We start from the raw sequence: 25653 nt of genomic DNA, 5'->3' as shown, positions 1-25653 counted from the left end.
AACTGTGAACACTCCTGGGTTTTAATCAAGGCAATTAGATGAATTTTACAATAAGTTGAAAGTGCTAAAATAATTGAAAACACATTGGCTCAGAATTATGAAGGAACAGCATCCATTGTTGAATTCTCCTTGCAGAGACCTGGCAACCTCCGCATTGCAAACCTCTTCTCTTGCAATGCCTACTGCTGTCTTGAGACAGTTCAAAGGATCTCTGATGACCAGCAGCGTGATGTTATCAAGGTGCCTGAATAGCCAAGAAGAATCAATTAAATTAATAAATTAATAAATTAATTAAATTAATAAAGAATAAATTAAATAATTCTCACAGATGGAATATTAGGAAGCAAAAACCACAATTTTTAATTAACCATTTAAATAACTTACCATCTGAATAAAAATTGGAGCACACGGGTATTTCCAAATTGGGAGTTGAAAATCATAAATAATGCTTTTTTGAAACACTTTTAAATTTTAAAATCTATTTGTCTGCAAAATAGATTGTTTACTGCCACTCTTTACTGTGCTACCCAATTAAATGTCAAGAAAACTAAACTGTAAGGGAAAATTGGAATCTTTCAATGTGGATTGCATATTCTTCTATTCTTGCTCCTGGTCTTCAGTGTGCCTGCCACACCTTGACTTTGCACAACCAGCTCAATGTGCATGAAGCTTCAACAATCAAGCACCAGAGCTGGTCTGTGAACATGACAATTGTAAACTCGCTGTGCAGTGACTACCTAATGCACCTTTGTGTTGTAGATGATTTCAAGGCTATTTTATTTTGAAGTATTTATGTGAGAAATTGAAAATAAACAGAGAATAAAATTTGATTTTGTAGAGCCAGGTTTGTTAGCATTTTTTATGCAGGCAGCATTTATTGCCCACATCTAATTGCCCTTAACCTAGAGCTTTCGGGTTGGGATGGAGAGTGTGAAGTCAAATGTAGACCACATCAGGTAATTTTCAGCAGTTCAGAAACAGGACCGATTTGCACCCCTTTTATGTGCAAATCATGCTTAAAAGTGATCTAATTAGAATGCACTAGAGATTATTTCTGGGTGAATTCATGTCTATTGGGAATCGGACTGGGCACACCTGTGCATTATTCACGTTAGTGAGTCTGATATATTTCTGATGTACATTATATACCTAATGATGACATCATTCATACAATGCCCATTTCTTACATTACCAATACAAAATGAAGCTTCTGGTGCAATCTACGATCACTTTGTTTTCTTTTTCAATCTTTTTATTAGTTTTCAAATTAATACAGATTAATATATCAATGTTTATACATGTAATACAAAGAGATCAGGTGAACAATCATGACATGGACAATCATAAAGAACAATAAAGTATATAAAAAAAATCTGTAGATCAACGATCTGTTAGTGAATGAATATAATATAAAAGAAAAGATTTATTATAAAATATAAAAGAAAGAAAAAAAATCCCCAAAACAATAAGAAAAATTACAAATGATATATCAAACCAAACTAAGCTAAAGAAAAAGAAATTTAAAAAAAAACAGAAAAAATACTGGACTAAAATTTCTCAATAAAAACAGAGCAATATTATGTCGTCAACTCCATTCCTCTAAATTGAAAGGTTATTATAAGGAGATCTATATCATGTGAAAATATTGAATAAATGGACTCCAAACTTCCTCAAATTTAAGTGAAGGATCAACACTACCACTCCTAATTTTTTCCAAGTTTAAACATGATATAGTTTGGCAATCTACCATCATTGAACAGTTAATGAGACTGTTATTGAACAGTCTCAGAACAATGAGGGACTTTTAAAGGAACACTTCTATGATTCTGATTGGACAGCTTTAGAACTGATTGTAATTTGCTTAAATCCGCAGAGTGTACTGCCACAAACAGGGAGTGTTTTCCCAAGCACAGATACTGAAATTCCATGGGGGCCTTGGTAGTGATGGTAGTCATTGCAGTTACTATAAGAAAACTCCTCTTCCATTATCATCAATGCATTGTTTTGAAGAACATCATTAGAAGAGTCACTCCATAAATGACAGAGAGGGTCTCAATTAATCTAAGGATCATCTCAGTCAAAGTATCTTTGACAGTGCAGCCCTCATTCAATGTCAGTCTATGTTAACTGTGGCCCAGAGACCGATGCTGAGATGTGCAGTGTCATCAGAAGTACTTCCAACAATACAGAATCAATGCTGGACTTCGTAGAGTTAAGAAGTTGTTGTGCCACTTTATGGGTTTACTGGTGATACAATCGTGATACTGAAGGTTACTTTGACTTCTAACCACATGTATGAACATTCCCACAAGCCCAACTCTCCAAAGCCTCACTCTAAACTTGACAAAATCCTTTGGGTGTGTTGTATAGCAAACTTTACAATTAGCCTGTGAGTCCACTGCAGACCATGATCCGCTTGGTAATATGTGAGCCCCAAGGTGCCCGGTGAACACAAGGCATGGAAATCTGGCTCGAGTTAGTGACTGGGCCACATTGCTATAAATGACTTGCCTAAACTTGGCCAGTTCATCTTCTGTCTGGTGGTCAAGAAGGGCAGCAAAATCCCATTGAGGCAGTTGATAGGGAGGTCGAAGCTTTACACAGGGGTAGGAGGGTGGGGGCGGGAGGAATATACACATCCTCCTGCCCTTGCTGGATTTCTTCTGACCCCTGAGCCCTCGAAGCAGGTCTGAGAGTCATAGAGTCATACAGCTTGGAAACTGGTTCATGCGAATAAGATGCCCATCTAAACGTCCCATTTGCCCGCATTTGGCCCATATCCCCTTAAATGTTTTCTATCCATGTACCTGTCCAAGTGTCTTTTAAATGTTGTTAATGTACCTGCCATAACCACTTCCTCTGGCAGTTCATGATCAGAAGGCAAGCCATCTTTGACCGGTTTATTTCCAAAGGACATATGCTTGTTTCTGCATGCTACACACTAAGGTTAGGAAGGGTGCAGGATCAAATGAGGAGAGTGGATGAACATATGAATTTGAAGCAGAAATAGACCAATGGTCAGTCATCCATTAAGACCGCAACCTCAACTCTACCTCCCTGCCTACCGTTGACAACCAAGCACGGAGAGGGCTGAAGAATGGCTCTGTATTTTTTTCATATCCGACCTCAATCTGGGATAAACTAATATGTACTGATCTGTTCAAATTGAGATGATTAAATGAAAATAGAGTGAAGCACAGGAAAACTTGCTTGCTAAGTGTGCAACATGACAGAGATAGAAGGGCATCATGTTTTAATAATTCCTTCCCACGCACACAGACAGCAGCTAACAAATTCCCAGGAGTTTATTCAAGCTGGTTTCTAAAACTCACCGATCAAAAAAGACACCAGATCTGCTTTGCAGAGCTACAAAACCCTGAAGCACAATAGAATGTTTCCAATAATGTTTCAGTGGCTTTTGTTATGAAAAGAAAATCAACCTAAAATCAGTGAATCCAAAAAAAAAGAGGTCAATGTGTTTTCTGATAACAAACAAGTAGGGGACTGAATGAATCAGTCAGTCAAAATCAGATGCTTCTTTCATCTCGAAGTTGGAACATGGCATGGACTGACGGGCAAAATTTTCTTTGTCCCTTCATATCCGAGGTGTCAAAGAAAACATGTTTTCAACTCCTCTCATTGTTTGTTGAAAGCACATCCCTTAGTCACAAATTGACAGTAATTTTATTAACCTTGAATTATTGATTTTTAGTGAGGAAGATCAAAATGGTACCGGTATTGAGGTAGAACTTGTGCATTGTTCCAACAAATACCTCCACAGTAGAGGAAGCCTTACACTGCCCCTATCCTGTGCTGTCCCTGTCCTAGAAATATCTGATGGGACAGTGCACAGGGAGCTTTATTCTGCACTAACTTGTGTTCTACTTGCCTTCAAAATGTTCAATGGAATATTGTAGAAGAAGGTTTATACACTATATTACTTGTGGTCTACCTGCCTTAGGCATGTTTGATGGTTCAGTGAAGAGGGAGGTGTACTCTGCATCTAACATGTGTTGTCCATACCCTGGGAGTGTTTGGTAGGTCAGTGTACAGGGAGTTTTACTCTTTATCTAGTTCCCTCATTCACCAGAGATATTGCCTGTTTATTTCTAATTATAAGGACAGGTATTGTCATTAGGACAGAACAAAAGTCACCCAATAAACCATAAGGCATGCATGAAATCCAAGAACTGCAATATGAGAGTAATTATTAGTTCTAATAGCCTGTGACCTGAAATGTTGACTCTCTTTTTCCATCCACAGATGTCGCCTGCCCTGCTGAGTATTTCCAGAATGTTATCTTTTTATTTCAGATCCCCAGCATCTGCAATTTTTTTTTGCATTTTAATTACAAGTGTCTGTTGATTAAAACTGTTTAGTTCCTTGGGTATATTTCATGAAAGCCACGAAATTGTAATCGAATTTTCTGATCATAACCTCCAAAACTCTTTAAAGACACGATTGTTTGATTTTAAAGGCTATAATTCAGAAGGTGACAGAAGAGATCTCAAACTTCTCTACTGTATTCTACAGCAGTTACTGGAGAAAATATGGTCCATGTATGAACAGGTTACTTGATACAACTGCAATATGGAAATGGCAGTGTCTGGGTTCTTTATTTGACTATAATGTAAAGACTTGAACAACACTCTGGGTGCTTCAGCCTTCACCACCCTTTATTCCAATGGTTCCTCCAGACTGACTCTGGAGTAATCATTGGAGACCACCTGACACTGTTCTTAAAGAGGAGGCAGACTTTTAAATAAACAGCAACCCCTTTTCTCCCTATAAAACGGATCTAAATTCCATGGAACGTAATTCCATCACATTCATTCCTTCAATGTAGGACAGCAACATTTTCGGAAGGCCTGCTGCCACCTTCTCAGGGTAAAGAGGCTGTGGCAATGAATGAGGCTATTCCAGCATAGATTAGCTCACAGGAACATAAAACAGATCATGGTAGCCACCCACTCATTGAACCTCCTTCCACATCCCACATACACTATCCTCTGTGAGTAATCCATTAATCATAAATGTGGGTAGTTAATTATCAACCTCTGCTATTGTATGTATTATTCTATAAACAATAAGGATATATTGTAAAGTACTACCAGATCTGAAACTACGCAACAGGGTTATGACTTGAAGTGGTCCAAAGGGGAACAGACTGGGGAGTCCATGGGGGACCAGACCCTAACAGGCAAGGTAAGAAATGTCTGGCCAGCAAGAATAGTGAAACAATCATCTGATGGACGCACAATCTACCAAATCATGAAATGTGGGAGGGGTCTTTGATTACATTGGCTTCTTTCCCGAGGCACTGGGAAGTGTAGACAGAGTCCATGGAGGGGAGCCTGGTTTCTGTGATGTGCTGAACTATGTCCAAAGTTCTACAGTTTCTTACGGTCTCGGGCAGAGCAGTTGCCATACCAGGCTATGATGCATCTGGATCTTTTCCTCACTTCCATCAGGCAGAAGATACAAAAGCTTGAAAACACACACCACCAGGCTCAAAGACAGCTTCTATCCTGCTGTTATAAGACTCCTGAACAGAGATCTTGTACGATAAAGATGAAGTCTTGATCTCTCAATCTACCTTGTCAAGGCCTTTATTTGTCTACCTGCACTGCACTTTCTCTATAACTCTAACTCTATATTCTGCATTCTGTTATTGGTTTTCCTTCTATACCACCCCAAAGTACTTTTGTATGGAATGATCAGTCTGGATGGTATGCAAAATAAAGCTTTTCACTGTATCTCGGTACATGTGACAATAATAAAGCAATTACCACTTACTGTAGAATACTGATATTCAGGTAGGACTTTCATTGGGCACTGCAGTTAAAGAGTGCCGGTGGTTTGGTCACTGAGACTGAGATCGGGTTGGTGTGTCTTATTTCCGCATCTCTCAGGTGTGTTGGTGAGTTTGCTACAATTTTGTACATGCCTGTAAATATACAAAAATGAAGTGAACCTGAACATCCATCCGAGGAAGTCTCAGGTAGAACATGGATGAAAAGGGAATTAGACTTACAGATCTTGACCACTGTGGTAGGATCTGGTGTAGGATGGTATTCAAGAAAGATTAAATCCCCAAATCCAAAAATCAACCAGTGAGTGGAGATGTTATTGTCATATTGTCCCACTATGGAGGACCTCAAGGGAGAATGGTTAAAGGACATACTGGAAGGAAACATTCAGCAATTAAAGTGCGGACATGGCCTGGGAGCTCAGTACATGAGGAAAACCAGGGAAAGGCAGCAGGGTTACTACCCTTCTGGCATAAAGTTAATCAGAGGGTTGAGGAACAGAGACTTACTACCACTTAAGAAAACGAAAGTGTTGCATCAATCCCTAGCCGACCCACAATCCCACCATCTATCATGACTTAATGTACAACTACTAGACAAAATGGAGTACATTGCTTATCGAGGTAGTTTCTTTCTTGGGAAACAACTATTAACAAGATTAACAAGCTCTGCCTTTAAGAAGCTAATGCACCAGCTTTTCGACAATCATGATCTCTGAATCTAACTAAGCTTTCCAGGTAAATGTTGTAGTCATATCAACCTTTCTCTATGACTGTGAAATCTGGGTTTCTATCAAAAACACCGAATGAACCTGGAGCAGTATCATCAGCTCTACCTTCAATGAATTCTCAAAATCAATGTAAAGACCACAGTACAAATGTGATGTCCTGTCCAAAGCCAATACTACGTGCATGAAGACCACAGCTAGTAATCACTAGCTGTGCTGGGCAGGTCACTGTGTGCACATATCCAATGAGTACCTCCCAACACAAGTTCTCTATTCCCAACTCATCCAAGCCTAAAGAACTTGCAGAGGCAAAAAGGCATTTTTTAAGATGGCCCCAAAGCATCTCTGAATAAATCTGGGATTGATACTAAAGGGAATGAAGAAAGTACTCTGGTGGCAACGTCTGGATGAAGAATCCTCCCACTTTGAAGAACTCCAGCCCCCATAGGCCGCAAAAATTGAAAGTGTAAACAGAGAAAATCTTGATTTAATATCTCATCTCCAGCAGTGCAACGCTCCCTTTGAACTGAGCAGCAGCCTAGATTTTGAGACTCGAATCTCTGGGACCGGACTTGAACCCAGGGCCTTCAGATTCAGAGGTGAGAGTACTAACTGCTGAGTCACAGCTGACACATAAGATGAAGCTAACATCTGCTGAAGAAAGAAATCCTGACTATAGCAGATGTTTCCACACTCATTACCTCTGCCAGTGTTGTCACCTTCAAAGCAAAATAATAGCATGTTTTAACAATGAGAAAATATGTGGTATTTCCTCTCAGTTTTGTAAACTTGTTGCTATCTGTGTGAATAGTACATCTACAGCAAATTCATTCAGAGCAATTTAAAGCTCCAGAGAAGCACTAATTCTATTCCCAGCTAATGTGGAGTGTCTTCCCATTAGAAAACACAGTCTCATAATTCCTGCTAGTAAACATGAAACATGTTTTTTATGTCTCCCAGGGAATGTGGGTGTAATTCCCTACTGCCTCATCCAAGGAGAATGGGCATATCTCTCACTATCCAATACATTTGGCCAATTGGGAATCCAGTTTCAGCTAATTACATTTATGATCTGTAAATAATAATTGGACAATTTTGATTTACAAGAACAATTCATACTGTAAAAAAATAAGAAAAGATGGGTTCAATCAGAAGCTCGATCAAAGAGATGGATTTTAAGGAGGGTGTTAAGGAAGTGATGGGCAGATAGCAGAACTAAGGGAGAGTGTTTTAGGACACACTGACTCTGAGACCAATGTTGAGTTGAAGAGACTTGAATGGGAGGAGGTAAACAATGATTGGATTTCTACTGAGGGCTGTTGTAGGGCTGGCATTATAGCAGGATCAGAAGTGTGAGAGCTCACAATCAAATATCAAATATCATGTGCCTCTGAATTGATTGGATGCCTCTCGCTAGATGTTTGATCATATTCCTAACTATTGGAGAGCCTAGTTGAAATGCCAAAGCACATTGTACAGGACTGAAAGCTGCAGGAGATAAAAAGAAATAAAAACAGAAATGATTGGTAAATTGATTACTAAAACAGCTTGAATTTGTGAGATAGTGTGCATAGATTGGGGCAAATTAGTAGAGTTTAAAATAAAGTTTTGCAACCAGGTTAGAATAATGTAGAATTTTAAAACTTTTATTCTAGGGGCAGTTGATACAAAGACAAAGACTGCATTTATTTCTGACCCCAGCTGGGCTTGGGTACTTAAAGGAAAGCCACAGAATGTAGGACTGGAGTCACATGTAGTCTCCTTAAGTACATTAATAAGCCCTCTGAGACTTGATGACAACCTATAAGTTTTCCTCGTGTTTTTTATTCTGGCAACAATCCACAAATTACCTGATTTATTACTTTCCATTTCACATTCCTGCTTTGCATTTCATGGCCTTTTCTGTGGGACAAGCACTATCTGTATCAGCAACTTGCCATTTGATTCTATCAATAAACCTGTGCTCTCTAAAATTTGTTCATAAGTCCAGTGAGACTAGGCAGGAAAGGGTAACAGGTGAATGTGAATGACTGACAGAGCATGCAAGTCCCTCACACATGGAACAGTGATGGTTAGATTGTGATTTCAATTGTAATCAGAGCAAGTATGAATTCTAAGACTTTATTTCAAATTTCAAAATATAGTTTAATCATAAACTATTTGTAAATATGCAATATAGAAATTCAAATCAACACTTTCATTGCAAGTCATGTTATTCTTTTTACTTAAAATCAGTTCATATCCTTAAAGCAAATAGTTTATGGGATTTTAACACAGATTCCAACTATTTTGTGTGCAATGGCAGGGTGCACTAAACTGTGGTCATTCTCCATGCAGCCCTTTCAGTAGTTGAACCCAGCATCATTAAATCCTTCAGCAGGTAGTGCTGGGTTTCAGAGAATACCAGTGTGGAGCAGTCCATCATGGACAACACCTTGCATTGGAAGACATGGGTTTTTGGCAGACCAAATTTGTCTTTTACTGTGTTGATGGCATTGAATGAAGAATGTGAAGCCTCCCAGCATTTTCTTGCCACAGGGTAACGTACAGTGTGGAGGCTGACAATCCATGTACAGTAGAAGAGGACAGTACCAGGACAGGGCAGATGGACCAGGGTGAAGGTGCCCGAGGGAGGGGAAAGTGGCAAGTGAGTAGGGATATAGGTTGACACACAGCAATGAACAGGTCCCCACATCTCAGTGTAAGTACTGGGAAACATGTACCCACAGCCTCCATCACTGACTCTGCCAGAGTGTGTGGGTCAACAGGAGGATCTCTATTTTACAAATTATGAGCAGATGCCCATGACTAAGGTAACCATTGGAAGGGGGAAGAAAATGTCATTTAAGCAAGTAGCCATGATGAGCAGTAGTTCTTCCTAAATCAGCATGTCACCAGGTTGGAGACAAAAGTTTTGTGCACCTAAAGCTTTTCACATCAAAGGGGACATTTTATTTTGGAATTGTAGCACATGAAAAACAATTTTGCATTTGCATGTCCTGAGAGGAATGGAGGGAAGGAGAGCTGGTCACACAAAGTGGGAGGAAGTCAGCAGGTCATAAGATCATAAGACATAGGAGCAGAATTAGGCCATTCAGCCCCTCGAGTCTGCTCCGCCACTCGATCATGGCTGATTTATTTTTCTCCCTCAACCCCATTCTCCTGCCTTCTCCTTGTAACCTTTGACGCCCTTACTAATCAAGAACCTATCAACCTCTGCTTTAAAAATACCAAACAACTTGTACTGCACAGCCGTCTGTGGGAATGAATTCTGGCTAAAGAAATTCCTCCTCATCTCTGTTTTAAAGGGACATCCTTCTATTCTGAGGCTGTGCCCTCTGGTCCTAGACTCTCCCATTGCTGGAAACGTCCTCTCCACGTCCACTCTACTTAGGCCTTTCAATATTCGATAGGTTTTAATGAGATCCCCCTTCATCCTTCTAAGCTCCAGCAAGTATAGGCCCAGGACCATCAAATGCTCCTCATATGTTAACCTTTTCATTCCTGGGATCAATCTTGTAAACCTCCTCTGGACCCTCTCCAATGCCAGCACATCCTTCCCTAGATATAGGGCCCAAAATCGGCATGGTAGCGTAGCAGTTAGCATGACGCTATTACAGCGCCAGCGATTGGGTTCGATTCCCGTCGCTGTCTGTAAGGAGTTTGTGCGTTCTCCTGTGTCTGCGTGGGTTTCCTCCGGGTGCACCGGTTTCCTCCCACGTTCTAAAGACGTATGGGTAGGTTAATTTGAGGGTTTAAAATGGGCGACGCAGACTCGTTGGGCCACGTGGTAAATAAAATTTAAAAAAATTTAAAAATTGCTCACAATACTCCAAATGTGGTCTGACCAACGCCTTATAAACCCTCAGCGTTACATCCTTTCTTTTATATTCTAGGCCTCTCGAAATAAATTCTAACATTGCATTTGCCTTCCTTACTACTGAGTCAACCTGCAAGTTAACCTTCAGAGAATCCTGCACTAGGACTCCCAAGTCCCTTTGCACCTCCAATTTCTGAATTTGCTCCCCATTTAGAAAATAGTCTACACCTTTATTCCTTCTACCAAAGTGCATGACTGTACACTTCCCTACGCTGTATTCCATCTGCCACTTCTTTGCCCATTCTCCCAACCTGTCCAAGTCCTTCTGTAGACTCCCTGCTTCCTGAACACTACCTGCCCCTCCACCTATCTTTGCATCATCTGCAAACTTGGCCACAAAGCCATCAGTTCTATCATTCAGATCATTAACATAAAACGTGAAAAGTAGCGGACACAACACTGACCCCTGCGGAACACCACTAGTCACTGGCAGCCATGCAGAAAAGGCCCCCTTTATTCCCACTCTTAGCCTTCTGTCAGTCAGCCAATCTTCTATCCGAGCTAGTACCTTTCCTGTAATACAATGGGCTCTTATCTTGTTTAGCAGTCTCATGTGTGGCACCTTGTCAAAGGTCTTCTGAAAATCCAAGTAAACAACATCCACTGACTCTCCTTTGTCTATCCTGCTTGTTACTTCCTCAAAGAATTCCAACAGATTTGTCAGGCAAGATTTCCCCTTAAGGAAACCATGTTGACTTCAGCCTCTTTTATCATGAGCTTCCAAGTACCCCGAAACCTCATCCTTAATAATGGACTCTAACATCTTACAAACCACTGAAGTCAGGCTAACTGGCTTATAATTTTGTGTCTTTTGCCTCCCTCTCTTCTTAAAGAGTGGAGTAACATTTGTGATTTTCCAGTCCTCCGGAACCATTCCTGACTGTAGTGATTCTTGAAAGATCACCACTAATGCCTCCACAGTCTCTTCAGCTACCTCTTTCAGAATCCTGCGGTGTAGCCCATCTGGTCCAGGTGATTTATCTGCCTTCAGACCCCTCAGTTTCCCAAGCACCTTCTCCTTGTAATACTGACTACACTCACTTCTGCCCTGACTCTCTCAAATTTCTGGCATGTTGCTGGTGTCTTCCTCAGTGAAGACTGATGCAAAATACTTATTCAGTTCGTCTGCTATTTCGTTGTTCCCCATTACTATCTCTCCAGGGTCATTTTCCGGCGATCCAATGTCCACTCTTGCCTCTCTTACTCTTTATATATCTGAAAAAACTTTTGGTATCTTCTTTTATATTATTGGCTAGCTTACCTTCATATTTCATCTTTTTTCCCCTTACTACTTTTTTAGTTCCCAATTCTCCAGCTTCCCACTAATTTTTGAAATATTGTATGCCCTCTCCTTTGCTTTTATGCTATCTTTGACTTCCCTTGTCAGCCACGGTTGCCTCATCCTCCCTTTAGAATGATTCTTCTTCTTTGGGATGAGCTGCTCCTGTGTCTTCCAAATTACTCCCAGAAACTCCTGCCATTGCTGCTCTACCGTCATCCCTGATAGGGTCCCCTTCTATTCAAATTTGGTCAGCTCCTCTCTCATGTCCCTGTAGTTACCTTTACTCAACTGTAATACTGATACATCCAATTTCAGCTTCTTCCTCTCAAACTGCAGGGTGAATTCTATTACATTATGATCACTCACTGCCTCCTAAGGGTTCCTTTACGTTAAGCTCCTTAATCAAATCTGGTTCATTGCACAATGCCAAATCCAGAAATGCCTTTTCCTTAGTGGCACGACCACAAGCTGCTCTAAAAAAGCCAAGTCATAGGCATTCTACAAATTCTTTCTCGTGGGATCCAGTGCCAACCTGATGTTCACCAATTTACCTGCATATTGACATCCCACATGACCACCGTAACATTGCCCTTTTTTCATGCCTTTTCTATCTCCTGTTGTAATTTGTACCCTACATCCTGTTTACTATTTAGAGGCCTGTATATAATTCCCATCAGGGTCTTTTTACTCTTGTAGTTTCTTAACTCTACCCATAAGGATTCTACATCTTCTGATCCTATGTCACTTCTTGCTCAGGATTTGATTTCATTTTTTACCAACAGAGCCACCCACACCGTCTGCCCACCTGCCTGTCTTTTCGAAAGGATGTGTATCCTTGGGTTTTAGCTCCCAGCTGTGATCTTTCAACCACAACTCTGTGGTGCCCACAACGTCATATCTGCCAATTTCTAACTGCGCTACGAGGTCATCTACCTTATTTCGTATACTGTGTGCATTCAAATATAACACCTTCAGTCCTGTATTCACCACCCTTCTTCTCAAATTTGTCTCCATGTTGCCTGAAGTTAAATTTTTAACCCTTTCTTTCTTTTACAATATTTTTTATTAATTCCACATAGAGAATACAGAGTACATGAATCAGAAAAAAATAGTATAGTACTAAATGCATTGTCTTGAATCACACTTAAAATCACAATACCCCATAATGGTAATCAAAAATGATAATTAATAATGATTAAATTGCAATAATTTTATTATTTAAAAAATTTAAACCCACTACGTTATGAGAAAGGTTCTTTTGGTATCTTAAAGATAAAGGTTCTGGATACACAGTCTTTGTGCTTTAAAAGGAGGCTTTTATTCACAAAGACCGATGGGGGAACAGAATGTGAAGGAACAAATGCATCCTCGTACGTTCGCTCTAGGGTGATCGCGAAACATGGGGGGGAGTTGCAACAGGGGTGAAGTGCACACACACTCACTCACACACACACACACACACACACTCACACACACTCACACACACTCACTCACACACACACACACACTCACACACACTCACACACACTCACACACACTCACACACACTCACACACACACACACACACACACACACACACACACAGCGAACTAGTACAAACAATCAAGGAACGAACAAATATGTTGTGTGGACCCCCCTGAATCAGAACAAACAATGGCTCTACGCTAATGGAAATCTACTCAGGATGGTCCTATACCCCTGTGGAAGTGCACCCTCTCACCTGTGGTCTCAACCCCAGCAGCAATCGGAAAAGAGTAAGAGAGCACACGTGTAGCATCTTTTATAGGGCTGTAGCAGGGTGGAGCCCGCTCAGGTGAAACAAGCCAATGATTCAGGGTCAAGTACAAAGGTAGGTTATGAGCCAATCCTCAAGTGTGCTCTTTAATGGGTGGGGCAGAGCTGGACCCTTGACTGACAGTGGTATGGCTTCCGACCTGATAGGCAATGCTATCAACCGAACATGGGGGGTCAGTAGTGTTGTCACTGTCATCTGACCCCTGGCCTTTCATACTACACACTACCAAGACTGAAGCTGTTTGATAAAGAAAGAAAGACAAAGAGAAACCCTTATCACATAATGATACTAGCCAACATCTGTACTTCAATCACCAAATCAAAGGTTTTGAAAATAGTTCAAAAAAGGTCCCCACAATGTTTGAAAGTCTAAGTTAGAATCAGAAACTGAACAACGGATCTTCTCTAGATTTAGGTATGACATAACATCACATAACCATTGAACATCAGTAGGCAGAGTAACTTCCTTCCATTTAAGCAACACAGCCCTCCTGGCTATAAGAGAAATAAAGGTCAATATATGTAGATCAGAAGTCTCTAGTCTTTGTTTTATTCTTTATCCTGGAGACTTCAGTAACCTCTCCTACACTCTCCTTCCCTTTTACTTTATCCATACTTTTCCAATCTGTTGAATCCACTCCCTTACTATTTAGCTTAAAGCCCTATCCATAATCCTACGCGATTTGCCAGGACCCTGGTCCCAGAGTGGTTCAGGTGAAGCCCGTCCCATCGGACAGCTCCATCCTTCCCCAATACTGGCGCCAATGTCCCACAAATTCAAACCCATATCTCGCACACCAATGTTTGAGCCACACATTTAACTCTCTGATCTTATTGACCCTGTGCCAATTTGCATGTGACTCAGGTAGCAATCCAGAGATTATTACCTTTTTGGTTCCGCTTTTTAATTTAGTCCCTGGCTGCTCAAACTCCCTCAGCAGAACCTTTTTCCTTGTTCTACCTACATCATTTGTACCGACATGGACCACGACAACTGGATCTTTCCCCTCCCATTCCAAATTCCTCTGCAGGTCAGATGAGATGTCCCGAACCCAGGCACCAGGCAGGCAACACAGCCTTCGGAACTCTCAATCCTTGCAATAGAGAATTGTGACTATTCCCCTGACTATACCATCCCCAATTACAACTACATTTCTCCCCTCTCCCCATCTTGAATGGCTCCCTGAACCACAGTGCCACAGTTCATTTGCTCATCCTTCCTACCTACAGTCCCACTCTCATCCGCACAGGGAGCAAGAATCTCAGACATGTTGCACAAGTTCAAGGGCTGAGACTCCTCCAGCAATACCTCTTGGATCTCCCTACCTGCCTCACTCACAGTCACACGCTCTTGTCCCTGACCACAGACCAAATTTGAAGTAGTTAATCTAATGGGTTTGACTGTCTCTTGAAACACAACATCCAGGTAACTCTCCCCTCCCTGACGTGTCGCAGTGTTTGAAGCTCAGGTTCCAGCTCATCAACTTTGAGCCTGAGTTCCTCGAGCAACCAACACTTGCTGCAGATGTGGCCACCAGGAAACACAGTGGGGTCCACCAGCTCCACATCATGTAGCCACAACACATCACCTGATCCTGCATCCCTACTTTATTTAATTAGTTGTAATTTAGTGTCTTTTTGTTCAACTACTATAAAAAGCCCTATCTGTTCTTACTTGCTACTTACCTGTGCCTCCTCACCAAAGTCTCTTGAGCCAAAGCCTCAGAATTCCCACTCCTACACTGGCCCACTCACACAATGGCCACTCTGTGTTACCCTACCTTCCTTTTATTGGCTGAGTTGCCACACACTTAGCCAATCACACAACTTTAAAAAAAGAATGGCTAGCTCCTTCCCTCTGCTGCTCTGGCTACTTCAGCAGGAGAAAAACAAGCTCCCAACTGAAAAATCAACTTAAAAAATGTCAGGCGGCATCTATGGAGGGAAATGGACAGTTGGCGTTTCAGGTTGAGACCCTTCATCTAGAGTCCAGATGGTCCATTTCCCTCCTTAGATGCTGCCCAACCTGTTGACTTCCACTAGGTTTTTATGTGTTGCTCCAGATCCTGGCATCTGTGGTCTCTTGGGTCTCCAAAGGAGAGCTGGTATTCATTTTCAACTCTCCTTGTCCATCTTTGCAGTAAATGGGAGAACCCCTATTTTTCTACATAATTAAGAAACTGTTGAGACCACAATCTCACATCCGACATTTTAAAACCCAGGATCAATGAGTCATTAATTACAGAAGGAAGCCAGAAACTCCGAGTATCTTCCAGAAGAGAAACTTGACACCCTATGAGTTGTTGACTCAGGTAATTAGGTTGGTTTAAAAATTCCATTTATTAGACTGTGCTCATTTTATAATTTCGACTGGTGTGCGAGACAGATGTACAGAACACCCAGGGGCTGATGACAGCTTAAATCCAAATGTTTTTGCAGAACTGGTTACATCTGGTGGAACAGAGTGTACCTGTAATCATCCTGTGGACTTGCTATTTCAATGAGCCTTTCGTACAGCTACACACATCACAGCCCTATTCAGCCTTCAGCAACTGCGCCTGGATTAAAATATTGCTTACTTTTATTTGGAGAAAGAAAGCAATATTTTTACTTATTTACTGTTCAGAAATGAGGCACACTAATGCAGGAGATGGTATAACCGCCATTCCAGGTATCAGCATCAATGTCAAACACTCTCAGACCAGACAAATTCAAAATGGAATAAGGGTCCCCCTGTGCTGTCATATCAAACACTCCCAGTGGAATGAATTAGAGCTGCACCTGTTTTCACAAAGGAGAGTCATCTAATTCTGCAGCAGTAAGCTGGAAGCTGTGAGAGGTGTGGAGGAAAGGAAAGCTGGAGTTAATTTTCAACAACTCTGCAGGTGAGAAAGAAGAACCTACTCCGAAAGCCAAGAGAAGGATACCTTTTTTTAACTGAGGCAACATCTGAGCACCAAAGGACATTTGTTGGCGTTGCTGAGGGAGAGTTGATAAGGAAAACCTTCCTCTGTTGCAGAAAGGCCATGTCTCTCAGTCTGTGCATAGGGAATGCCACTCCTCAACCCAGCTGCCTGGCTTGTGTTGCATCCCTCCAGAATGAGAAAGGTGCCTGAGGTGGCAACAGCTCTGAATGAAGACATCTCCTCCCCCAGCAGAAGAAACAAAGATTATGTTAAGGTACTTGGGGAAAAGCCAAACTCCCTTGAATTCACATCAAGAGCCGGAGACATCCTTCTTTCTCCCTTTCTTACCCTCAACCAGCTTTCCTCCCTGCATTCATTTATTATTTTTATTTAACTCTCATTATCATGTCAACCTGGTGTGGACATGATAATGAGAGTTAAATAAAATAATTGAACACCATGTCCAGTCCATATTCTTCAGTGACAGGATCCTCCCACTCTCATGGAGCCTCACCTGTTGCTTCATCATCTTTCCAACTCATAGCTCATAATACTGATTCCAGCAGCACAGTGGCACAGCTAGTAGAGCTATTGCCTCACAGATCCAGAGATCCAGGTTCAATCCTGACCTTGGGTGCTGTCTGTATGGAGTTTGCACGTTCTTGTGGCTGCGTGGGTTTCCTGCCAGTGCAGTGGTTTCCTCCCACATCCCAAAGACGTGACAGTTGGTAGGTTAGTTGGCCACTGTAAATTGCCTCTATTAGGTAGGTGAGTTGTAGTATCTGAAGGAAGCTGATGAGAATGTGGGGAGAATAACATGGGATCAATGTGGGTTTAGTGTAAATGGGCAGTTAATGGACTCAGTGTGCTAAAGGACTTGTTTCCCTGCTGTGTCACTCTCTGGCTCTATAATGTCAAAGAGCATCAAGAACTATAATGTCAAGAAGTCAAGAAATATTCATCCCAATATAAGCTAAGATGGTGTCTGAACATGAAGGACCACTTGTTTGTATCATTATGGGGAGGCAAAAGAGGCCAGAAGATCCATTAGGAGAAGACCGCAAGCCATAAATGGGCCCCTTGGCTATTAAAGCAGCCTCTAAAATGTGCAGGAAGTCTGTCTCCTTCCTAAGGATTGTGCAGGAAAGAGTAGGACCCGGGTGAGAGTAGGACCTCTTACCCATGGGTTATTTCATCAAATGTCTCGCCCTTTAGTTTTGGTGAGATCCTTCTCCCTGGCCTGCACCATCTGGGGCAGGTAAGGTCAGGAATCACCCCAATCCCTCGATCTTTGGAAGAACATCTCTTCCTATGCCATCCTTGGATGCACAGAGAAGTTCAGTGATCAGTAGCAGGAGACAGCGATTGCATTGTTTGAACCTGGCACAGAATATGTTGTTGCTTCTGCAGTGTGCTCTCACCTCTGCTTCAGACCTGAATCTATGGGCCCAGAAGGGGCCAAGTTGGAGGTGATTATCTGAGTGGAAGGAAGGCACAGAGGAAGTCTAAATATCTTGAGATGCAAATCTGAGGTACCGAGCAACTTGAAATCAAATCAACCGCGGATGTTGGAGATCTAAAGTAAGACAGAAAATGCTGGAAACACTCAGCAGGTCAGGACACATCTGAGGGAAGAGAAATGTTTCAGGTGAAGACCTTTCTTAAGAAGCAGGCATAGGTTCTTCAGCCTGAAACATTAACTCTGTTTCTCTTCCCATGGATGCATCTTGACCAGCTGAGGGTTTCCAACATTTTCAGTTTTATATTGAGCAACTTGCTGTGATCCTGACCCTGGGGAGACCACCTACCCCTTTGCTGAGCTTGGACACAAGGAAGCCTGGCAGATTGAGGGCAGGGTGGACCTCTTCTGTGATGGAGGTTTCTGAGGCTCCAGGTCTCTCCAGGACAGAGTTGGAGATATCACTGTGATGGGGCAGGGACATTGTGTTGGGGTAGAGCTGATTGGCTCCCCACTAGCATCATTGTCATAGCTTTGGGTGGGACCCTGTATTCTGTGAAGCAGAGTGCAGGGGTAGGTTGTTGTGGCATTGAACCCCCCTGCAGGCACATCCGTGGGTGAGGGAGCACCCCTTCTGCCTCTCAATAGCAGGGCATGGCTAGCAAAGGTCTGGCCTTTCAGGAGCTGTATTATCAATATTGAACAGTCCGTCCACCCCCATCTTCTGGGCATCCAAGCTGTGGTGGGGTAGAAGAGAATCCTCTCTCACTGCCTGGGGGGTGTACACATACAAAAAATGCAACAGTGCACTACACAGGGTCTTCCAACAGACCTTTGTGCACCAATGGTTCCTGCATTGGTCCAATGATGGGGCTCTGTCCTCTCCAGATACATCCATGAGGACATGCGCAGAGATCTGTTGGAAGACCCTGTGTGATGCACTGTTGCATTTTTTGTATGTGTACACCCCCCAGGCTCAGTGCACTTCAAGGCATGTTGCTTTAAAGAAGTGTCTGGTTTCTCGAGCTTCATCAACAGCAGAGAATGGGGACCATGATGGGTCGGATTTTGATTGCACACTTCCGGGGAGGGATCATTCCAGTCCTCAGAGTGGCCAGCATTGGAGAAGAAGTTAAGTGAGCTGGATAGCACCCTCAGCTTGGCGAAATCTCCATCCTGACTCCTGTGCCTTCATTTGGAGACCTGGAGGAGGAAGGTCTCAAACTTCTACATTTTACTGGACTACATCTCCTGTGTCTCAGCAGCCTCCAGGTGTGTGTGGAGTTCATTCTGCTGAGCACATAGGTGGGGTCTATATACGAGAATTTTAGTAACCGGGTGCTGGAGGAAGAGTGGTTCCACAATTCATTCCATCAGTTCTGGATCAACCAAAGAAGGAAGTGGTGGGGCTTCCCTTCTTTGAGTGCACTGCAGGCAAGACCAGCCTTTCGCCTTCATCTGCTGCTCCTGTCAGGAGTAGGCGAAGGGGCTGGTGAAGAAGTGGGGATCTGAGATCGACGTCATTGAGAGGGCAGTTCTTGATACATCGAGGTCAAGCCGTCAAGGAATCAAACCCTGTGGCAGGTGCACAAAATGAAGAAGAGCGAGCTGAGGGGTCTGTGGCTCTCATAACCCTGAGGAGTGTTTATTGGATTGCAGATCCAGATCCGGCATGATTTGGACTGCCCTTCATCCTTCTTCTTCTTGCTTGAGAAATGTGGTTATAGAGTCAGAGAGCACTATGGCACAGAAACAGGCCCTTCAGCCCATCTAATCCATGCCGGCCTGGTCTTCTGCCTAGTCCCATCTACCTGCACCCGGAACATAGCCCTCCATACCCCTCTCATCCATGCACTGAACCCGCATCCACCACTACCGCTGGCAGCTCATTCCACACTTGCACCACCCTCTGAGTGAAGCAGTTCCCCCTCAGATTCCCGTTAAATATTTTACCTTTCACCCTAAACCTATGAGCTCTAGTTCTAGGCTCACCCAGCCTGAGGGGAAAAAGCCTGCATGCATTCACCCATCATAATTTTGTATACTTCTATAAGATCTCCCCTCATTCTCCTGCACTCCAGGGAATATAAAGTCCCAACCTATTCGACTTTTCCCAATAACTCAGGTCCTGAAGTCCCAGCAACATCCGTGTAATTTTTTCCTGTCTTTCCTGTAGGTAGGTGACCAGGACTGCACATAATACTCAAGTTTGGCCTCATCAACATCTTATACAACTTCAACATAACATCCCAACTCCTGTACTCAATGCCCTGATTTATGAAGGCCAATGTGCCAAAAGCTCTCTTTATGACCCTTTCTACCTGTGATGTGCATTCGAGGAATTATGGATTTGTATTTCCGGGTCCCTTTGTTCTACCGCACACCTCAGTGCCCTACCAATTCACTGTAAATTTTACCCCGGTTTGTCCTCCCAAAGTGCACCATCTCACACTTGTCTGCATTAAATTCCATCTGCCATTTTTCAGCCTATTTTCTCAGCTAGTCCAGATCACTTTGCAAGCTCTGATAGCCTTACTTGCTGTCCACTACGCCCCAATCTTGATGCCATCCGCAAATTTGCCAATCCAGTTTACCACATTATCATCTAAATCATTAATATAGATGATAAACAACAACGGGCCCAGCACCAATCCCCACGGCACACCATTAGTCACGGGCCTCCAATCAGAAAGACAACCATCTACTTCCACTCTCTGGCTTCTCCCACTAAGCCAACGTTAAATCCAGTCAGTCTGACTGCATATGTTGAGCTGCAGTCAAACGACAACTTCTCATGGAAGGCACAGGTAGCTATTATGTTTTTCTCTTCTATCCGTTCAGTGAGGATATCCATAGAGTTTAGTGGGAGGACCTGCTGAAGATCAGGCACTTCATGACAGGACACTGGTGTTGGCAGACCTGAGCAGTGCACTTCACCTGTTCTCAAGAGGCAGGTCTCCAGAGCTGGACAGACTGACCATGGTGGTCCACAGGACTTTATGAGTTATCCTGGGGGGGGGGGGGGGGGGGTGACTGCGTGTTTCCTGGGGTAAATTCTTACAACCAGGGAGTCGCTCTTTCTGTTTCACAGAGCAGTTGTTACCCTGCTGACCTCCACCTTTTAAGAAACTGGCACCTGGTCTCTCTCTTCAGCAGGGATTAGAAGATCTCTGCCCTGACCATGTCCACCCACCTTCATTCTGTGCTGGACCACACGATCCATCCTGACCATCCCTGACAGTCCTGGGCCAGTCCATGCAGGACAATATTCATCAGACAATACCACATCTAGTCAGAGAACTGATTCACCTTTCTCAGAGGACTGGCCTGTTGGTCCCCTTTCTCTCCATTGACCAAGAGAAAGCATCCTACAGGGTGCATCATAACTGCCTTTTTGGGTCTCAATGTATGTTCGAATTCAAGCCACTTTTCATGGCTGAGGTCTGACTTTTGTACACAGTTGCCGCGTAGCTACTTAAAGTTAATGGGTCATTGGTAGTGCCCCTTTGCTTTGGTAGAGGTGTGTGTCAGGAAGGCCCCATCTTTATATGAGTATGTAGAGCACTCTCCAGGTGGTGTGGGCTAACTATGTATTTTTTCCACCATGGCATTTGCCTTCAAGTTGACACACAACTCGCACTGGTGAGCATTAGCCACATTTCTCTGAGGGAGTTGCCTGTCTTTTAACAGGACATTTTTAAATACAAAATTAGAAACAAAACATATTAGATATAGAATAAAGTTCTCTCTACCCTATCCTATTAAATACTCCCAGGATGCTTACAATCAAGGTTAGATACAGAGTAAATTTCACTTTACAGAGTAAAAGTCCTTGTAAACTGTTCCAATTCTTGACCAGGTACAGTATGGGTTAGACATGGAGTGCACCTCCTTTTCCAATGGCCCAATAAACACTTGTAATGTGGGGACAGGATACGTTAGTTGCAAAATAAGACTCCCTTTATACTGCCCATTAAAAATTCCCATGGCAACCAGGGCTAGGTACAGAATAAAATTCCCTCAATTCTGTCCTATTGAACATTCCCAGGGCAAGCACAGCATTACTTAGACATAGATTAAAGCACGATTAAGACTCAGCATCCTGCTCTCCTTTTCCTCCAAGGCAGTCCCTCAGGGTTGAGGATGACTTGCTTATACTAAATTAAGGAGTGGAATATGCCTGTGTGTGATTTCTTCTAATGCCCCAGTTACCTTACAGTCTTGACACTGTGAGGTCTCATTCTAATGGTGAGGAGATCCAAGACGATGGGAGATCAGGCTCTGCTACACAGAGTTAAACACACATGTGGATACACAGATACAGACACACACAGAAATGCACTCGCATGCGTGCACACAAATACAGACACACACACATGCACAGACAGATAGACATGGCGCACATGCACGCGCACACACACACACACACACACACACACACACACGTGTGCAAGCGCACCTGATAACACAGTAAACATTTACAGATGCACCCTAATCACACAGACATCCAGTCACATTAACCACACATAGAAATGGGAACAGACTCACCACTCTTCCTCAATCCGCCTGCTCTTCCACCAGTTCCCCGCTCCCCTTCTCCATGTCCCATCGCCCACCCACCTGCGCACTTCCCCTTCCACTCTAATCTCTCTCTGCCTACCAGTCTCCCCACCTCTCCATCAGCAAGAAAATATCCCACACCCCAATGTTCCTTCTCTTATTCTACCAGAGGGAAAGGGAGAAAGAGCAGGGGTAGAGGGGAGGTGACGGAAAGAGAGAGGTGTGAACATTTGTGAATGAAAAACTGTAGTCTTTAAACGTTAGCCATTGTTGTACAATTTGATGTCATTTCTCAACTTGAGTCTCTTAGAATCTAAACAAAATATCAGTCTAAAGCGAACATGCTCAACTATTACTCTATCAGCCATTTCTTGTCGCCATTAAAGTGATGGAAAAAGTCATTGTTAGTGTCACCAGTCCTCAATATTATACCTAACTGTCAGCTTAGCCCACTTCGTCACACACCTGCCTTGGATGCAGAAGGCTTATAGGTACAGGTCCCACAGCAGTGACCTGAGGGCATAGTCCTGGTGAAACAAAAGGAGAACTGCACAGTTAGTGGGACCATCATTTGGACTGGATGTTTTGCAACTGGCAGGAAACATTTTCAGGGTTATGAGCAAAGTCTGTGATGGCTCTCTGAAAGATCCAGAACTGACAGAGTGATTATATCAGTAAACTTACCTTAAACATACTTTATTTGTTGTGAAATAGTTTGGACTTTATCAAAGAACTTACATAAATACAAAATCTCTCCCTTGTAATAAAGTAATAGCAAGAAAATGGGAAGAGAATCTAACATCAGAGGTGTTCGATCCCATTAGCCCCTTGTGGTGGCTACTAATACTCCATCAGTGTCCAGGGAATTGGGGCAGAGAGTAGTTCCTCTGTTCTGCAAACTCTACTCCCTGCCAGCCCAGTGCTGTACTCCTGTTGTTAATTAATCTAACCATTTCCTTTAGCCAGGAAATGTAAAGTCGAGGTTGGATAGTTCCTTTCTTGCTGAGAGAAACAATTGGTCACCATGGTGACGACGAGATACCATTTCCCCCAGCATGATGAGATTATCCATCCTTCCCCAGTTGCAATAATAAATAGAAATTCTTACATGTTGCAATTTAATATATTTCTTTTGCGTTGTAGCCTGCAGGATGAAGCTTGACACCTGAAGAATAAACTTTTGCTTGTTCCTGTCTCTGCTTTAAAGTTCTTTCCTGGTGAAAGTTTCTAAATGAAGAAGCTTCCAGTGTTGATACTCACAGCCTTCCTGTGGTATGGATATTTCTTTTAACAGAGGGGCTAATAATCAGGGAGAACAGACTTAAAGTAAGTGGTGACACAAGAGACCGCAGATGCTGGAAATCAGGAACAACACACAAAAGAGCTGGAAGAACTCAGTGGGTCAGGCAGCATCTATGGAGGGAAATGGACAGTCAACATTTCAGGTCGAGACCCTTCATCTGTCCAGATGAAGGGTCTCAAACCAAAATGCCAGCTGTCCATTTCCCTCCATAGATGCTGCCTGACCCGTTGAGTTCCTCCAGCACCTTTGTATGTTGCTTAAAGTAAGTGGTTGAAGGTTTTCAGGAAAATCAGGAAAAATGTATTGACTTAGTTTCCTTGCACTTTATTTGTCTACCTGCACTGCATTTTCTATGTAACTGTAACATTATATTACTGTTTCCCTTTTTAATACCTTGATGTACTAATGTATGGAATGATCTGTCTAAATGTCATGCAAACAAAAACTTTTCACTGCATCTCAGTACACGTGACAATAATAAACCAATTCAAATAGTGTGAGGGTAGTTCTTTAGCTAGTACAGGCAAAATGGGCCAAATGGCCTCCATCTGTGCCATGAATTCCTGTAACTTTACGAACAGTGTGACATCATCATTCAGTGAGTGAAAAAACAGCAAATGGCCTCTCCAAGGTAATTACACGCAGTCTCTCTCTCTCTTGGGAAGCTATCAAAATTCCTGCTAGTAACTGAACTGGTTAGGAGGTGGTTACTAGGGTAAGAAAACAAAAAGACTTGGATTAATCTTACCAGTTCAGAAACTTTCAAAGTACTCCATATGCCCTGAGATAATGGACTTCCTCGTTCAGTAACCATCAGGTGAATGAGTTTGTGCCGTTTATGCCAGCCATCCCCGGTGGGAAGGAGGCCGATGCAGAGTGCCCCCGGCCCATCAGCACTTGTGTTCTGCCCCTGGACTCAGTGCTGAGTCTGGCAATGGAGCGGGAGGTCTGATGCGCTGCCAGATGCTTGACGCCAGTTTCTCTGAAACCTGCACTGTTGCAAGAGTCAGGAATGAACTGACTCAGGAATAGGTTATGGCTGGTGGTTCGCTGCCATTTAGTACTATTCCGTAAACAGTTATACATTACCTCACTGGAAAAAGAAACAGATTATCAGGTCACTTGTCACTCCTGTTTGTATAACCTCGCTGTTAATGAATACAGCAGTGCTTCAGAAGTACTTGACTAGCTGTAAATTCAATCATGAGAACTGTGCAATGTATTATAAAGGTCCAAATTGTTTGATCCTCCCTTATTTATATGAGTTAGTGGTAATGAGTGCACATATTTATTACAAATGGGATAGATAGTGTTTGATCCAGCCAGCTGCTTGCTCTGCACTTTCCTGTGGCAGCACTTTCCCCTTTCAGCTCTGTGCTTCCAAGTTCAAGGCCTGGCTGTTGCGGTCAGGGATCTGTGAGCTACAACTGGACCTCTGTTGTTTATCATGTAAAATGAGAATGTCCGTGGCCTGATTAGTAGGTTTGCTGATGGCACAGAGATTGGTAGTGTTGTAGATAGTGATGATAGTTGCCGAAGGATACAGGGGTCATAAGTCACCTGGGAAATTGAGCAGAATGGTGGAGGGGTGGAATTTAATCCAGACAAGTGTGAGGTAATGCACTTCAGGTTGTCTAAAACTGGCCGGACATATACAGTAAATGACAGGGATCTTAGAAGTGTTAATGTACAGAGGGACCTTGGGTTGCAGGATCATAGCTCCCTAAGAACGGAAACACAGATAGATAGGACAGAGAACGAAGCATTTAGCTTGCTTACCTTCATAGACAGGGGTATTGAGTATAAGAGTTGAGCTGTACAAGACATTGGTGAGGCCGTACCTTGGAACATTATGTGCAGTTCTGGTCACCACACCACAGAAAGGATGTGGTAGTGCTAGAGAGAGTGGAGAAGAGATTCACCAAGATGTT

At 42.8% G+C, this 25653-nt stretch overlaps 1 long non-coding RNA gene across 1 annotated transcript; it reads right to left on the bottom strand.

Annotated features, from left to right (window-relative positions):
* LOC127573710 (uncharacterized) lies at positions 1 to 24616 on the bottom strand. The gene is made up of 2 exons (XR_007956804.1): positions 24471 to 24616; positions 1 to 244 (listed from the first exon to the last, which is right to left on the bottom strand). It is a non-coding gene; the product is annotated as an uncharacterized LOC127573710 (long non-coding RNA).
* Positions 24617 to 25653: the final 1037 nt, after the last annotated feature.

The sequence above is a fragment of the Pristis pectinata genome, chromosome 8 (genome assembly GCF_009764475.1).
Source record: "Pristis pectinata isolate sPriPec2 chromosome 8, sPriPec2.1.pri, whole genome shotgun sequence".
Classification (NCBI taxonomy): Eukaryota; Metazoa; Chordata; class Chondrichthyes; order Rhinopristiformes; family Pristidae; genus Pristis; species Pristis pectinata.
Note: the sequence above shows the minus strand (reverse complement) of the source record. Positions and strands in the feature narration are given on the sequence as shown.